The following is an 18,081-nucleotide window of genomic DNA, read 5'->3' on the forward strand; positions in this document are numbered from 1 at the left end:
TGAATGCTGGAGCATTTAATAGATGTTGGATTCTAACCTTCCCCCAAATTCCCTGTTTAATTGTTAATGCTGTTATGAAATTTATTACTACTGGTGGAAATGACCTCCATAAATTACTTGAGGCTTGACTAATTGAAATATATGACTGGGGTATCATATCTGTAATGTATTTGATTCAAGAAGGGTAGCTGTGTTTTGTATCAAACTGGATTTGGCAGTGCACATCGGGCTTACAAATCTCTGGTGTCAGACTTGTGCTAAAGCGCCATTTGTTTAGGGAAGATTTGAAGAACATGAGTGAGTCGGAAAGAGTAGGTCCAGATGTTCTGCTTAAACCCAGGTGTGGCTCAGTTGGCCTGTTTTGTGATGAGGGATTTTCCAGAGCACAGGAAGCAGCACCTGTATGAGATTACACACAGATTTAAACTCTTTACCGAGCTGACTGCCTTCTGTCTGATCTCTTCCTAATTGTAGTGACTTAGACAGATCTCAGATGCAATTGGTCAAACATACAGACTTTGTTTGCTACTACATACATTGAAAAATATAAAAAGAGCTCAGCTGCCTTTGCGCTCCTTAAATAAAGAAGGTCTACTTCCGCTGTAATGGAGTGAAAGTTGAGAGCACTGAAAAGATGGGAGCTCACCAAGTCAATAATTAACCCAGACCTTTTAATTTATACCCTTTCCTCAAAAAAAAAAAAAAAAAAATATATATATATATATATATAAAATATTTCCTATACAAATCCAATCCCAAACCAGGGAAATACTGGGGTTGGGTTGGGTGGGGGAGGGGGTAAGAAATGAATTGCTAAGCACCCATGATGCTGTGTTGGTATTCAACAGGTTTTGGCTGTAAATGGGTTTGGTATGTGTAGATGACTTTTGGCTGCCTTATTAAAGGAAAATCCTTCTAGTAAAAATACACAGCACTCTTTTTTATATAGTAAACAGATGTCAGTCTTTCATTGTAAAGTATTTTTGATTCACTAGATGTCAAATATTACTTTAACAGACAGTTCCTGTCTACAAAGAATACTTAACATTTGTAAGATAAAATAGTGACTCAAAAGGGTTTTTTAAGAGCTGATGAGGCACCATGAAAACAAATGGCTTTGAAAATCTGCTCTTACACTTTAAAGAGGACCTCTGTGAGTGAAAATTTCTCTCACGTATGATTTTGCAGTAATTAAAAACCTTGCAGTTAAAGGTCTTCACCCAACAAAGCTGCCCTCCCTTAAGTCTGTTGCCTTCATTTCCTGCTGATTCCTCTTTTGTTACTACAGTTTTCTTGATGTAGAGTGATTTTCTGAGGTCAAAGGATGTGTGGAGGATTGCAAAAGGAAGTCTTGGTTATCTAACCTCTTACCGTTAGATGTTCTTTGATAGAGTACATGTCCATATACATTTTGAAGAAATCTTCCTAATTCAAAGTTATTTGCTTTGTACCAAAAGTGTTTAATTCAAGTGGTATAATACAAACCTGGATGGCTTCATGGACTTAGAAGCATGTTGGGGGGGCACCTAGGTGATTCAGTCGGCTAAGCATCTGCCTTTGGCTCAGGTCATGATCTCAGGGTCCTGGGATCAAGGCCCATGTTGTGCTCCCTAGGGGAGTCTGCTGCTCCCTTTCCTTTTGCCACACCCCCTGCTCGTGCTCTCTCTCTCTCTCTCTCAAATAAATAAATAAAATCTTAAAAAAAGAAGCCTCTTGGTAGAATGTCCCCCAAAAGTGACCTACTTTGCAAGTTTTCACATCCCTTTAACAGCATCAAACCCCCCTGTCTTTGTCTGCCAACTACTCCTCAGTCTGCACAGTGAGTCACATGGCATTTTATCCTCCTAACATCCAAAGTGATCAGCTCCTATGGCAGAGGAAGAAGCTGAGGCTGGGTCAGAGGACAGACCAGCCTGCAACTTGTAAATAGTGGACTAGGTCTCAAACCCAGGGTTTTTTAATGTAGGGAAATGCCAACATCTTTCCTAGTCTCTGACCAGGAATATTCCTAAACCATTTAAAGTCTTAAAAATTACTAGTGTATTTAAAAATTTGTTATATCTTACAGTTGCTAACTTAGTCTTTCTTCAAGGTAGCCTATTTAGGGAAAATGTTTGTAATGGATTGAATGGTGCCCCCCCCAAAAGATATGTTCATGTTGTACCCCTGGAAACTGTGAATGTGACATTATTTGGGAAAAGGGTCTTTGCAGCTATAATTATATTAAGGACCTTGAGATGAGATCATCCTGGGTTATCCAAGTGGGCCTTAAATCCAATGACAAGTGTCCTTATGAGAGATAGAAACACACACACACACACACACACACACACACACACACAAGCCCATGTGAAGACAAGGCAGAGATCAGAGTCATGTGGCCACAAGCCAGGATTGCCTGGAGCCACCAGAAACTGTAAGAGGCAAGGAAGAATTCTTCCTGGAGCCATTGGAGGGAGCATGGCCCTAGAAACATTTTGATTTCAGACTTCTCTCCTCCAGAACAGGAAGAGAATAAATTTCTTTTATTACCCAGTTTGACTTTTCAGTATGTTAGCGTTTTAAAAATGTGCACTAAATTAAATGCTTTGTGAGTTACTTCACCCAAGAAAATATTCAGACTTCCTTTTGGAAAAGGTTCTAGATGAACCTTGATGTGAAAAGGTGTGTTTCTCGTTATGCCTGGAAGAGTCACATGGGTTGTGTTGCTAATGGACTTGTGAAAAGTACAGAGTCACAGAATCGCCCTGAGCCTAAATTCACAGCCAAGGTCGATGGGCAGGAGAGAGAATGGGCACATGGGGGTTGGCTGGGGAGGAGAAGAGCAGATTTTCAGCCCTACAAAACAATGCAAAATTCAGTCCGACTCATGGTGGGGTAATCTCCTCATACCGACCACACACACGGGCAGCACACTAATAAAGTATAAAACACCAGGAAATTCAAGTCTTTCTCTTAATCATGAGGTAGCTGAGTTTGGAGAGCGCATCAGAGTCACTGCATACATGTAGCCAGCTCTGGGGGTCTGGATCTCGTCCTTCCGAATGCACAAGGGGCTCTGACCCTCCTACAGCAGTGACATTTAGTGGCCATTCCCACCACTGCACCAGGAGAAGCAAGGGATGAAACACAAAGATATTTCTTAGGAAATACAAGCGGCTGGTATTTTTTAACACGTTGATGCAGCTGTGGTGATCCAGACATTCCCGCTAGCTCCTTCCAACTATTTTTGCTGATTGTCTTTTTTTAGGTCTTCCTTATGACCTACTTCTGCCCAGCAGCAATGCTGGAGGATTCTTGGGACACCAGGACAAGCTTGGGAACAACCTGTAGAAATTCTGGAGACTCCCTTCTGTTGCCTTGGCAATCCCGGTATCTGTCCCACTGTGGGGTTATCTGAGAGCCCCTCCATTTCATTCACACTGCTCCATCCGTCCTTCTAGATGCCTGCCTCCACAAATTGAGTGTGTCCTCCCTTTCCCGACTGCCTATTCAGTTTCTCCTCATTCTTCAAAGACCAACTTAAGCTCAGCTCCAGATTGTCAAACTTCAACCTTTTATCCTATCCTAACAGTTCACACTTTGCAGCAAAGGGCATCTCTCACACACACACACACACACACCCCATCTCTATCCTTCTCCCAAAGAGGAGAGTGAGATTGGGTGCAAGCAGAGACTGGACTAAAACTGGTTCGTTGTCATTTTTTTTAAGTAAGCACAACACCCAATGTGAGGCTTGGACTCGAGACCCCACGATCAAGAGTCTTATGCTTTCCCAACTAAGCCAGTCAGGCACCCTTGTTCATTGGAGTAATGCATGGAGTTTCAGGGACAGGAATATGGTAAGACTGTATTGGGTAAACATCATCTTTTTCTCCTGTGAATTTTTTCCATCTCTCTGTGAGTTTATCTTTTCACCATGTCTACACTTTGATAATTCAATATTTCTTATTGCTAGTTAAACAAACAGGTTCTGAATGTTGACTACTTGAGCCCTTACCATGGGTAAGTCACTTAGTTTCTCTGTGTTTCACTTGCTTCCCCTAAACCACTGGGGGGAGAAATGGTATTTACCTCAAAGAAGAGTTCTGTGAGAACTAACTGAGAAAACACCCATTATGGCATCCCTACAATGCACTGCATACCACAAGAACTCAATAAAAGTTAGTTGTTGGTATAGCATCCAAAGGACTGCACTAAGGGAAGAGCTCAATAGGTCATTCAGCCTGTCTTTAGGGTAAACGTTAGGTCACAGATCCAAAAGCAGTGTTTGTGATTCAACCAGGGTGCATCTCAGCCAATCATGGCTGGGATTTCAACAAAACCGTCTGCAGCCAAGCCCTTATGGTAAAAAACTGTGTGCTCTTCCATGGAATGTTCCTTCCCTCCCTTTCCTTGGGAACCTGTATTAGCAGGACAGAGCTGATAAAGGATTAGAGGACTCTAGCCATTTCATTTTCTCTGCTCACATTTTTTCCTCCCTCTGTCTCCAACACCCAATCTCTCTATCTTCCCATCCATCCCTTTATCTTAGCTTCTTAGATAGGACTCACTGTAGAACTTGCACTAAGCTGTCAAGTCCTTTAGGACGGGATTCAAGCCTTAACACTTCAGCTGGAGCCCCCACGCGACCCCCAGCGTAGTGCTGAGTGGCGGACAGCCGCACAATAAATAAATACTTGATTCAATTTCTTATTGCTAGTTGAGAATATTTTTGTTTTCTTTATACAATAATCAAGGTTAAAAAACAAGGTAGGCAGGACACGTCCAAAAGAGAGAAGTATATGTGAAACCACAACCCAAATTTTGTATGAAGTCCTCACCAAAAGTCTTTGAGACGTGAAAACTATACTTCTATCCAGCTATGAAATGTGTGCAAGAATTTTGTCTGATAAAATTGAGCCTGAATGAGATCTTTTTCGTCCAGGCATTAGCAAACGTAGCTCTCCCCGTAACGCTGGTTACGTGTTTAAAATACCCATGAAGAAGGGCACCTGGGCAGCTCGGGTCCTGGTCTCGGGCTCCTGGAATCGGGCCCCACATCAGGCTCCCTGCTCAACGGGGACCCGAAAGAAAAAAAATAAACTAAAATAATAAAATAAAATAAAATACCCATGATGAGGCACGCTGATCACGTTAGTCTTAGCTCTTTCTCCGCCTTCCAGAGTTTCGGCTACAGGACAAAACCACAGAAGCAAAACAAACAATATGCATCGTTCTTAGAAGGGACACAGCAGCTTTCTCTACTGATACCCCTTCCACGAGTTTACGTAGTGAAACTCAGTCTTCATCTCAACCGAGTAGTAAAACTTCCTATCATCTTGTGAAAAAAAAAATCACTTTTAGTTTTACCAAAACTAACTTTGGGGGACAAAGGACAAGCTGGATGGTCGAATACACTGAAATAATGAAGACTTTCTCCTCTCTGAGCTCTTAAGATCGGTTTTTGGTTTTTGGTCTTTTTCTGATTACACCAATAATACAATTCAACAGTGTTTTGTTGTTGTTGTTGTTGTTTTAAGATTTTACTTATTTATTTGACAGAAAAAGAGAGATCACAAGTAGGCAGAGAGGCCGGGGCGGTGGGGGGGGATGGGGAGCAGGCTCCCCCCGTTGAGCAGAGAGCCCGATGCGGGGCTCGATCCCAGGACCCTGAGATCACGACCGGAGCCGAAGGCAGAGGCTTAACCCACTGAGCCACCCAGGCGCCCCAATAGTGTTTGAACATAGAGTAAATTAGAGCTGAAGCCTGAGAGAGGCCTTGTAGACCGCCATGGAGCAGGGTGTGTTACTGTGCGTTTATAAGCAATTGTCAAGCTCCCATCGTTTCTAGGGGAAACCGTGGTGCAAAAATGATGCCCCTGCTCTTGGGTAATGAAAATCACATAAACTGCCTCCTACAAATCATATTTTGCTCGTCTAAGTGGATCAGACGAGGCAGGAGAGGGGGCTCTCCATGGCAAGGAGCTTTGATCATTTTGATCAGACACAGACCACCTCTCAGCCTCCATGCGTCATACACATTTTCAATATTGTGTCATAATAGCTACCAGTCATCGCAGTTGAGATAAAAAAGGGATCGTAATTAAACATAGGATTGGAGCCAGACATTTTAATCATGCCCCCTCTCTATCTTTGCAAAGCAGGCCTGCTGTCTTTTCAGCAGTCCCCTGGAACCACCCTAGGATGACAATTTGCATGCTAACTGAAGTCATGTACCGTGCAGATTACATGAGGACATCTGTTGCTGATTGTTTGGGTCCTCTGCTTTTCAAACTCCAATATGAAAATGCAGAAAGTAAAAGGCAAATTATGGAGCCTGGGGCAAGAGAGCAGAAGGAGTGTTTGATTTTTCTTTCTTTCTCCCCGAGCCTCTAGAGGAGACTATTAATGAAACTAAAAATGTCCCTTATTTGCAGTCATCCCCCACAACCCCCCGGCCTTACCATAAAATCAGTGCCCATGAAATGATGCTGTTTCCCAACTGCTTCTTGTCTTAGTCTCGTTCACTTCGGCCAGAAAGAGACCCCGTTCCCAGCTGGAAGGTCTCCAAACACAAGAGAGTAGAAAGCGGCAGGGCTGCCCTGACTCCGGAAGAGGCAGGAGAAAGAGACGGTGCCCACAACAGCTTACGTTGCCCACGGAAGCTGATCAGTCGGCGTCATTACAGATACGGCTTCCCCAAAGATCCCAGGTTAGCAAACCCTGCCAAGGTCGGATTGTGCAAGGGCAGCCGCAGAGGAGCTTCCCGGGCTCTTGTCAGGGCAAAGGCGAGGTATAGAATTGAGATTCAGAAAGCAGTTCTTACCGGCTGGCAGTGCCCAGCACCGTCCGGGCTGTTTTCTCCAATCCTCGCAATACCCGGAGGTGGAGAGTTACCCCCCTTTGGAAATGAAGAGCCTACAATTCGCCCGCTGAGGCTGCCCAGCTGGGTTGCAGACCAGGACTGATTCCGCCCCGGGTCTTCCTCTCAGAGTGCCTGATGCCCTTCTTCAGGCCACATGGCTCCCCCGTGCTGCACAAAATTTATTACTTGGAGAAAACCTATCCCTTTTGTCTTTTGAGGGATGTACTTAGCCTTTGCTTCCACAGAAAACAGGCAAAATATTTGCTTCACTGTTCAAATACGTTCAAGTTGAGAACTTACCTTTCCAGGTAACTTCAGGCTGTCTGGATGCCAGAGGGAAACGTTTCCACCGCAAGAGATGCCTGAGCGGGACAGGGTCACCACGAGAGTGAAAGGGACTGCTGCCCCCCAACCCTTTCCCCATCCACTCAGCGCCCTTTTTAAATCCAAATTCAAGTACTGTTTTTTGAGCGCTGACTATATGTCGGCCATAAACACTTATATTAATTTGCTTTGCAACCTTCCAACTATCCCGTGGGAAGGGTGGCAACAGCCCTACCATCACCTAGGCCTGAAGTGAGGTTCAGGACAGGGATTGCTGTTGGCGACTGAGTTAGGGTCAAACATGTGTTGACCACAGGCTATTTCCCACCCCCACACCTGCCCCCATCACCCCTGCACCTGTTTCTTATTCTGCCCACCACAACCTCATTTCTGATACAGTTGATGAGCTCAGAGTCTCATCTACCTACCATCCCCTGCCCCACTATATCAGAGCTCCCTTATTCTGCCCCCAAATCTCCCGTCCAACTCCTTGGTCCCCCTACAGCAAGGGTTCGCAAACCTTATTGTGCTTGAAAATCACCTGAAGAGCTTGCTCAGTCTCCTCTGCCCATCCCCAGAGACTCGGTTCAGTAGGTCAGCGTGGGACTTGAGGCTCTGCTCTTCTCTGACAGGCTCACAGGTAATGCCAGTGCTGCTGGTCTGAAGGCCACCCTTTCAGAACCACTGCCAACCGGACTTGTAGGCTCTCTGCTACTCACTACCAGAGGCCCTGCTCCTCTCTGGCAGGCAAAGAGCAGGGTCACGGCCCCTGTCAGCCTGGCCCTCATGCTCACCAGGACCGCCAGGCAGGTGTGTTCTGACCCCATATGTCCTGGCTTGGTTTCCTTGAAAAGCCTCCGATGTCACAGGCTTCCTCTTTACTCTAGAAGGGAGCTTGGAATAGCTCTGCTTAAGAGTATTTTCTCAGCGTGGCACGGTAGAAGCTCCAAGGATCTTAGAGTTCGGCTTCCACCGCTGGATGTAGCTTTGAGCAAATTATATACCTCTGATTCCTCAGTCTCAAAACTGGCATTAAAATATTTACCTTATAAGACATGGTCAAGACCAAAAGAAAGAGCCCAGTAATATGCTTCCTGCAGAACAGATGATTCCCAACCCAGGGTAGATGCCCAGTACAAATTCATCCTCTTTCTTCTCTGGGAGTGTGCACAGTTGCCGAGACGATGAAGAAAGACAGCAATCTCCTAACGGCCATGTTCAAGGCATGTTTCAGAAACGGTCCGTGTGCCTTCCCTCCTGATCACTTTACCACTTGGGTACGGAGTGAGGGAATTTCAATTCTGCCACACACTTGCTGGACACTTAAAGAGGGACTCAGGAGGCAGGACCCTTAATGTGAGGTGAGCTGGAGAGGTCAGAGATTCACTCTTTGTCCTTGGCCCTCCTCCCTAAGGACGTGTGGGGACCTCAACCTGAGGGGGAGCCCTGGTTTAGCCCCTAAAAAAGAACATTCCTTAGGCGTTTTAATTTTTAAAAATCCCTTAGCCTCTGAAATCTTGTAAATATTTATATGTGTTAGTACATTTTTTTATTCTTTTAATTAATTTCTGGTTTGTACTCTTTTGTGGAATATTTATTTTCTCTGCTTTCTTTGTTTTAGTTTTTGCCAGATTCATCCAACTACCTTTTGCTTCTTCATTGTCTGCTTATTTTAATTTCGCGTATCTCATGGGCAGTTTGTCTTATAATTTTTTATTACATATACAATATAAGACCATATCAGAGAAAGCACATATTACAAACAAGCAAAACGAATAATTTTAAAAAATCATACTCCCACTCACCTAAAGATAATCACACATGACACCTATGTATATATTTCCATACTATTGTCCTGGCAAAATATTCTAAATTTCCTTAGTTTGCCTATTTTTGTCCTTTTTAGCTATGTATGTTTTTATTTTGTCATTTTTCTAATTCTCTGGCTTAGCTTTCTCACCTTCAACCTCTTGGTTTTACTGTCTACGTCATATTTTGGTTTTTCTTAGCCTGACACACGGTTAGCTTTTTAATAGTTTTCTCATACTATTTATGTTCACTCCAGATTTTAAGTATAGTCCTTATTATTACTTTAATTGAGTATTTCATTGGCTTTTCTTGTTTTTACTTAGGAGGTTTTATTTTTTCAAATTTTTTCATTCTGTGTCTATGAATGACCCACAGAAAAATTCCCCACGTAGAACTATTGACGACTCACACGGCAACAGTCCTTCAAGCTCCTCATAATACAGGTCATATCCCCTCTCAAAGCTGAATCAATATAAATCATTAACATTTGTTTGAAGCAAGTAAGGAAACCCAGGATTATAATAATTTTACTCAAGCAGGCAGCACAGTTGGGCCACTAAAGAATGGGACTTCTGTCCACATCTCCTCCAACCCCACGAATGGGAGTGACATGACCCAACATTTATAATGTATACGGCACATACAATCACAGACATTCAGAAAGAATGGGTTGCTTCACAACACAGTGCAGAGGAGAGAAGGAGGCTCTACTCAGGGAAGAGTCTCAGGTAAAATGTCTCCGATTTGAACAAGGACCCTGATGATATTGAACTTTCCAATGATACTCCATGAACAGAGTCATTGTGACTGGCTCCTCAACCAAGATTTTGGAATCCTACATCCACTTGTCTCCAAACTACTATCAACAATATGAACATCATTTATTTAAGCACAGTTCCCAGAGAACCCTTTAGTATCTGAGTCTCCCCAACTCTACCTCTTTATTGAGAAAACCAAAGATAAGTTAATGTGGGCATGAATGTCCCTTACAGGGTCTAGAGCCCACAAAATGACTGCTTCGTAAGTTTAATATTTTAGAAATAGCCACCTACATCCTATTAAAGGAAGGAGACAACACAGAAATAAGATTCTCTGGTACTGCTGCACTTATTTCTCCCCCAGTATCTCGTAAGGAGCTGCTTACAAGTCCATCTCCCAAGTAAGCCATAAGCCTTTCAAAGGCAGCCCTTCTGTCTTCATTCATAATTATTTGTCTTTCCATTTTAGTCATCTTTATATGCCCAAAACCCAACATCGCCTCACACATTATTAAAATAATGTCCTTTATGTCACATTCTTTCTCTCTATGGAGGCAAAGGAGCTGCTCATAAGTTCCTTGTGTGGGGCCATGTTATTGGTTCTTGTTAAGTGGGAAACAGAAGTCCACTAGCTGTCTGCCTCTCAGAGCAGCAGCACATTCCCAGGCCTCTTAGCAATTACACAAGAAATCACTCAGTATCTGATTCCATTTCCTCACTACCAACAACTGTTCTACAACATCCTTCCTAGTACCTTAAGGAAGCTCAGATGTGATAGCATGGTCCTTCCCAAGCCAACACCACTGGCCTGACTTCCTCCTCAGCCTTTCTTGCCCCTCCCCCTGCCCCCAGGGCCAAGTTCACTGATACTGTGTTTCCTTTGCAATGCACTGTTTTCTCTACCCATGATGACCTTCCTCATCTTCATCTAATAAACTCATCAGACTCAACATCATGTTAAATAACTTCTCCTCCATACATACTTCATGCTCCTTTCTCTGAGTTCCCATAAGGTTTGGTAATATTATTTGTTTACAAGTTTTGTCTCTGAAGAAGCACCTCTGAGGGTATTCATCTCTTTTTTAAATAAGGGTATTCATTCCTGGAAAGGTCAGAGGCTTAATAAGCTATTGTACCAAGTCTGTGGGTCCCCAGAAATGCAAACCACCAACTTTAGGTAAAGTTGATAACTTTATCCTCCCTAGCTATATCTTCAACGGAGACAGAGGGACATACGTATTTATTTATTCAGGCGGTAGGTATCAAGCCCCTAATGCATGCTACCCACGGCCCCAGTTGCTGGGGATAGAGCCGAAAGCCAGGGGCTTTATAACAAAGAGCCTTTACAGGAGAGTCCCCTCAGCAAAACACTAGCGGGAGCTAGTTAGACCTTAGCCCCATTATTTTACCAGAGAATTTGCAGAAAAGTGACCCACAAATAAGCTTTGGGTTGAAAAAAAGAACCCAAACCAATTTTAACAAGGAAAATACTGCACTCTCCTTCTCTAGCTCTGCCCCACTTGGTTAAATGACCTGTGTCATTTACAGTTAAAGGAGGAACTGTTGAAGAACTGTTCACTATTTCACGAGATTTTTTTTTTTTTTCCTACTGTTTCCTTTGGGAGACTTTGCCTTTGAAGCCTCCTGCTGCGACACCTTTATGCTGTGCAGGAGAGGATCAGGCCAATTGACTTCTGAAGCCGGGATGCAAACGCCCAGCATTTTAGGGAGTTTCTGAGACTTGATTCCCTTGATGACCTGAACATCAGCCTTGTGTGAAAGAAGTCACATGCAAAACACAGCAACACTTTGCCAAGCACTGGACAGGACTTGAGTGTGATGTGCTCCCTAACTTGGAAATGGCTGAAAAGGTTTGAAGTACACGGCTGAGCACAGCCCATGGATGCCAAACACCATCCCCTCACAGCCGACAGAACTGGTGCCAAAGGGAAACCCTCACCCCACAAGACCCTCCACTTTGGACAGCCTGACACAGTCCTAAATGGAGAACTCATCTCCTGCCACCCAGGCAGAAGGAGCTTCACTGGACCAAATGCAAAGATGTTCCCATGGGAAAAGGCATCTGAGCCATGTGGCAGTCCAATCAGAGTGCTCATCGCGGGCTCTCCTCTAGTTCCCACTTCTGTGCCTGCGTGTCTCCCGGCCTAGGTGCTCGGGACGTGGAGTTGCTCGTTGTCCACATTCAGCCCTCAAAGCGTGAGTTTCAGCCTTCTCACTTACCTGTGCTTTCCAGGGCGATGACACTCCATCCAGCTGCTCATGTAAAGACGAGTATGTTGTTTTGGTTTGGTTTGTTTTGTTTTACTGCAGTTACAGTCATCAAGAAGAAAGAATAAAAAGGGAAACTACATAAAACTATATTGCCTATTCAGTGAAAATGCTTTGTCTTTTATTTTAGTTCTTTTCACCTACATTCACTCAAAAGATACAATAAACAGAATCAGAGAGCTAATTTTGTACACTTTCAGTAGAGGGATGGAACATACTGAAAACAAAAATAAATACAATGTGAACTATTTTTTAAAAAGCCAAAATATGGGGTGCCTGGGTGGCTCAAGTGTCTGCCTTCAGCTCAATTCATGATCCCAGGGTGCTGGGATCGAGCTCCCTGTTCGGGGAGAAGCGTGCTTCTCTCTCTCCCACTCCCCCTGCTTGCGTTCCCTCTCTCTGTGTGTCTCTCTCTGCCAAATAAATAAATAAAATCCTTAACAAAAAAAAAAAAAAAAGTTTTAAAAAGCCAAAAACTTACCAGAATGTTAACCCTTATCCTAGACATTGAATTGAATTAAAATCATTTCAAACAAACTCTCACCAAGTCCAATCTGCCTATTCCTTATGACCTGTAAACGATGGTCAGCCATGACCTCGCTGGCATGAACGTGGCAGTATAAGCACTGACACAGAGCCTATCAGGACCAAACTTACTGAAAAGACAGGGAATTCCTTATGTGGTAGCCCATAGAGCTGAAAAAAAAAAAAAAAGGTAACAGAATTCTTAGGACTTCATGGTATCCAGTATTCAATTAGAGAATCTGATCTAGTGTCGCCATATCCATGTTTCCTTAAGCATTTGAAGTGTTCTGCTACATATTTTTACCTTTAACAGTTGAACATGGAAACCCAAACTAACCCAGCTTTTTAAAAACCGATCTCAGGTAGCTCTGAACACCAATTCAAAAACTGCTCAGAGTTCGCTTCTATTTGGAACATTTGGAACCACAGAACAACAGATGTGGTTACTACTTTGAGTTTATCTAGAATGCCCTTCTTCTCTTGTAACATGAACAATAACCATGACACCACACATTTGCTTGCCACTTTACAATTCATAAAGTAGTTTTACATACATCCTATTTTCCACGAGGCTGTAAGTTCCAGCAAAGCGGGACCCAGTTGTCTTATTCGGGGCTTTATCCCTCCTGCCTGGGGCAGTTAAACACTAACTGTTTTTATATGAGTAATTTCATTCAACTAGGCATACCAGCTATAAATATCCTCATTCTAGAGATGAGAGGAGTTAAATGATATGTACACAGAAGTACGATAGTGGTCAAGCTGGTATTGGGACCAGGCCTTCTGGTCCCAGGCCCATTTCCGTTGCCCTTGACAACACTATGTCATCAAGCATATTTTTTCAGTAATTGTTAATCCACACACTGTTAGGTTTTTTTTTTTTTAATGGTGTCACTGGACCCAAGTGAAAAGTGTATGTATGGGGTGAATAGCTTTCCCATTTTGTTGATGTGAAAAGTGAAACTCAGTAGGGTCCCAGTCACCCCACTTGTAAGCAGAGAGGTGGATCCGCAGCTGAGATCTTCAGAGTCTATGTCCAGGGCCCTTCTCTCTGCGATGTCTCATTCCTCTTGCCAGGCCTCCGAGAGGCAGCCCTCTCATTTCTGCATTTAAGGTACTGCCTCTCGCTTCCAAAATCTCATCTTCCTGTGACAGGCTCAGATATGTGCACCACTGACCATATGATAAACCCGATCTTGACAAACACAAAAATGGGACACAAAGGAGGCAGAGAGTTCTGTCAGTCCAACAAGAAATTAAGAAGGGGACTACTGCATAGGGACACAAAGTACAATACTGATTCTGACTCCAATTTACGTTTTAATCATGACTAAAACACCTACTTTTGATATCTGAGCCTATAAAAAAGGGGAAAAAAATAAACAGGAGGGTGAACTTTATTTAATCCAGTCTTTTTTAATTTAGACTCTATCCTTTCCAGCTTAAATTTAAATAAAAGCTATTTAATTTCTGATCAGATGTTACTTAGATTTTTGTTATGATCATTTTATCATATTTACAAATACCAAATCATTATTTGGTATGCCTGAAACTAATGTAATGTCATATGTCAATTAAACCTCAATTTAAAAAAATTATTTTCTGACTTTTAGTCAGACCTGTGTCCTTGTAACACAGGCCACTTCATCTAACCCTCATTAACAGAACCCTCATCTTGTTCAGAGGCAATGTGCCCATTTACCATATGCCTTTTTTAAAAAAATCATCTTAGACTTGTCCCTGCCCAGATCAGTTAGATTAAAAACTCTGCCCATTTTTTTTTTCTCAGCAGAATGAGACAGCTGGGTTTATTTCATTTAATAATGATAATGATGTTATCTCTATAACTTTCTTACAGTGAATTAAGGCATTTCCATTTTCCCTATCTAGAGTCAATTAACAACTGTCTGTAGAGAATTTCTAATTTAATGTGAAATAACCTGAAATTTCCCCACAACTTCTGAGGTTAATAAACTGTGCACAGAATTCAGTAAACACTAAAAATAACATTAACATCATCTTTTTTTCTTGGAAGGAAGTTAGTGAAAAAAGAGAGCAATTGGTTTAATAGATGATTATTTTTAATTGGAGAAAAGATGCCATGTTCTAGGGAAACTGAAATGCTTCTTAGCAGTTACCAATATGAGCTACTGCAGTGACATGTATATTTTGTAAAAATATATAATAGGAAATGAATGCAGTGGTTATTTTTAAAAAGGTGTTTTGGGGGGGTTAGAGTGTTATTTCCTAAAAGAGAAGGAGCACTGGAGTTTGAAACTGACCACTTTGTCACTAAATTACTTTGACAGTTTCAATGGAGCGAATTTGTAAATGACATGAAACAGCTACTACAAAAACAAAATTGTCTGATTCCTGTTACTTAGTGGTTGTTCTTTCAGTGACAAAGGCATTTTCTAGAAGTCACTGAGAATCATGTATGAACACATTAAGTTGTTTTCCACCATGAAAAACAGATCAAAAGGACTCCCTGAAGCCATGTCTGTCCTTTATTTCTGCAAGTATAATTACTAATCTACTTGGTGGAATACTGCTATTTTATTTTTTTCTAGGTTCATGATTATATTACTTTTTTTATCCTCCTGTCTAAAATGCCAGCAGTAGGCTAGAAGAGCTGAGTGACTTTGGTCATAATAAAAATTTTAAATTAAGAGTGACATACAGATTTAATGGCATGGCAGAAACAAGAAAAGGACTAGGAGCAGGCTCATTTCTGTATGAGCTACAGCAAGTTGCAAACAACTAGGCTGTGGTATCTGTGAATAAAGAAATAAAAGAAAAAGTGCTCTTTGGAGGAAATCCTTAAAATTTAGAAAAAAAAATAACTTTCTCACTCTGACACTATTGGATATAATCTATTTTATCACAGTGATATTGTTGTATCAATATTAGTCATTGTCATGTGTGAGCACTAACCATCAGGCACTCCCAATACAGAAAAAGAGAGCAGTCGGAGGGAAAGATTCACCAACAGCTACACCCATGGTATTACACACGGGAACGGTTATCCACCTTTTCAAATGCCACTCAAGTGATGCTTGTCCCACAAGAAAGCTGTCCCAGTGCTCAAAACACACCTGCATGTGAATCCCTCAGGCGCTTGTTAAACACACAAATTCCTTTCCACCCTGAAGGAATCACAATCTCTGTAGATGGAGTCCAGAAATCTACACTTAACACACTCTTCATGCAACTTTTCACAGGAAAATCTGAGAGCGAGTGGACTCAAAATGAACCCAAAGTCATTCATACTGCCTCTAGTCCATAAAGGAGAACAAGATGCTTGCTTCCGACTCCGAACCCAGGAACTAAATGTTGATGTACATCTTAAGCTTGATAGGAAAGTATTCATTTTCCATTTCAGATAGAAAGCATGATGAGGTGGGGGCAGGGTGACAAACCATCAGGACCATTGCAGGACTTAAAAGCAGAGTCCCTGTGCTCCTGGAGATGGTTAAAGTCATGATTGCTAACCACTCGGTGGTAATCACTTGGAGGGGAAGCACGTGCACCAAAGAGCATGGAGAAATGCCCGCAGGTCTGTAGGAGCCCCTCAGTAGAGACATGCTTCATGTAGAAATGGATAATTAGAGAGTGCATGTTCAATTAAATCTGGAGATCTATGAGGTATTAAGAAATATACAGAGTGCTAAAAGGCTGTGTACAGAAACATTTGTTATTGTTAAGTATGAAAAAAAGAACTCTTTTGAAGTCTGAAGTCTAGAGTGCATCTTTTTTTTTTTTTAAGATTTTATTTATTTATTTGACAGAGAGAAATCACAAGTAGGCAGAGAGGCAGGCAGAGAGAGAGGGGGAAGCAGGCTCCCTGCCGAGCAGAGAGCCTGATGCGGGGTTCGATCCCAGGACCCTGAGATCATGACCTGAGGAGCCAAAGGGAGAGGCTTAACCCACTGAGCCACCCAGGCACCCCTAGAGTGCATCTTTAATGCTACTTTAATGGAGGTAGCATCTGGGATTTGGTAACTATTGTTTAATCTAGCACTTTTTTTTTAAATAAAAATAACTTAGTTACAAATAACATAGGCTCTTAACATGGATTTAATGGTGGTGGAAGAGGTGGGATTATTGCTTACCAAATGAATAAAGACATATTTCAGAAATGCCATTTTGAGCGATAACCCCAACCAACCCCCCATCCTGCAATGCACACATTCAAATGTACCAGTTCTGGAAAGCTGTGACATTATATTGTGTTTGTTTCTGATGGGGGAGACAACTCTATTTTGTCTTCTCATTTAAATCATTGGCTATAGAAGCAGTGCACAATATTGAGTGATAAAAACTCTCAGGCAATTAAAATTTGCTCAAATAATCAAAAAACAGCTATCAAACTTTCAGGTCCTAATAATTTTTCTTGAACTTGCAACAAAGAATACCTGAGTAACAGATAGACCATATACCTCAATATCTTAATTTCACGTCTGAAAGGAAGGAATCCAGCCTATTGCTACAACTTATACAAATATTCTTTAATGTCTTCCCAGGAGAATACATAAAGACATATTCTAACTATAACATGATTTTTATAACACTCCCAGTAGTTTTAGGATGAGCTATAGAATATACAAAAGCAAGAAAAATAATTCATTCAGTGATTTTTTAAAAATGACTACCTATGTTTCTAGATGGTGTTTTCTACATGCTTGACATACTTCAGTGAACAGCAAAAAGAGACAAAAATTGTGCCTCCATGCTACTCGGAAAAAAGAATAAAAATAATTTAAAAAGTGAATTATGCAGTATATAAGACTGTGATTAGTGCTGTGGAAAAAAAATAGAGCAGAGCAATAGGGTTTGGGAATGAGAGGGTGGGAAGACAGGTCACAGTGTAAATAAGATTATCAGGATAGTCCCAAATAAGAAGGTAAAGATTTGAGCACAGACTTGAAGGAGGTGAGGTCCTTAAAAAACAGACATTTATGGGAAAGAGTGCTCCACACAGCAAGAAAGTCTAGTTGGTACAAGGAACACAGAGAGGTCAATGCAGAAGTGGCAGGAGCTAAGGGGAATGGAAGGATATTAGACAGAAGAGTCACAAGGAGGGAGTGGCAGACCATGTAGATCCTTGCAGTCCATTTCAAAGACTTGGTTTATCCTATGAGAAAGATAGGAAGCCACTGAAGAGGTTTTTGTTTGTTTTTGAGACAGAGAGGGAGAACACACATGCGTCTGCTCACACACACACACACACACGCACATGCGCGCACACTGATGAGCAGGGGCAGAGCAGAGGGAGAGAGAGAATCCCAAGCAGACACCCCACTCAGCAGGAAACTTCAAACAAGGCTTAATCTCACAACCCTGAGATCATGACCTGAGCTGAAATCAAGAGTCAGTCACTTAACTGACTGAGCCACCTAGGCGCCCCATCACTACGCATATAGCTAGTCCTATGACCCTAAAGCAGTGCAGCCTAGAGTTTAGGGACATGAGCTTTAGAGTCAAATAGAGTTGAGTTTGTATTTTTGCTCTAATGCTTACCAGCTGCCT

At 42.1% G+C, this 18,081-nt stretch overlaps 1 long non-coding RNA gene across 1 annotated transcript; it reads right to left on the reverse strand.

Moving 5' to 3' along the window:
• Positions 1–1,873: 1,873 nt before the first annotated feature.
• Positions 1,874–17,605, reverse strand: LOC116874565. Its single transcript, XR_004384027.1, has 3 exons — positions 17,530–17,605; positions 4,149–4,153; positions 1,874–1,885 (listed from the first exon to the last, which is right to left on the reverse strand). It is a non-coding gene; the product is annotated as an uncharacterized LOC116874565 (long non-coding RNA).
• Between the last annotated feature and the right edge of the window lie 476 nt (positions 17,606–18,081).

The sequence above is a fragment of the Lontra canadensis genome, unplaced genomic scaffold, assembly GCF_010015895.1.
Source record: "Lontra canadensis isolate GAN:19392208 unplaced genomic scaffold, GSC_riverotter_1.0 scaffold37, whole genome shotgun sequence".
NCBI classification, from domain to species: Eukaryota; Metazoa; Chordata; class Mammalia; order Carnivora; family Mustelidae; genus Lontra; species Lontra canadensis.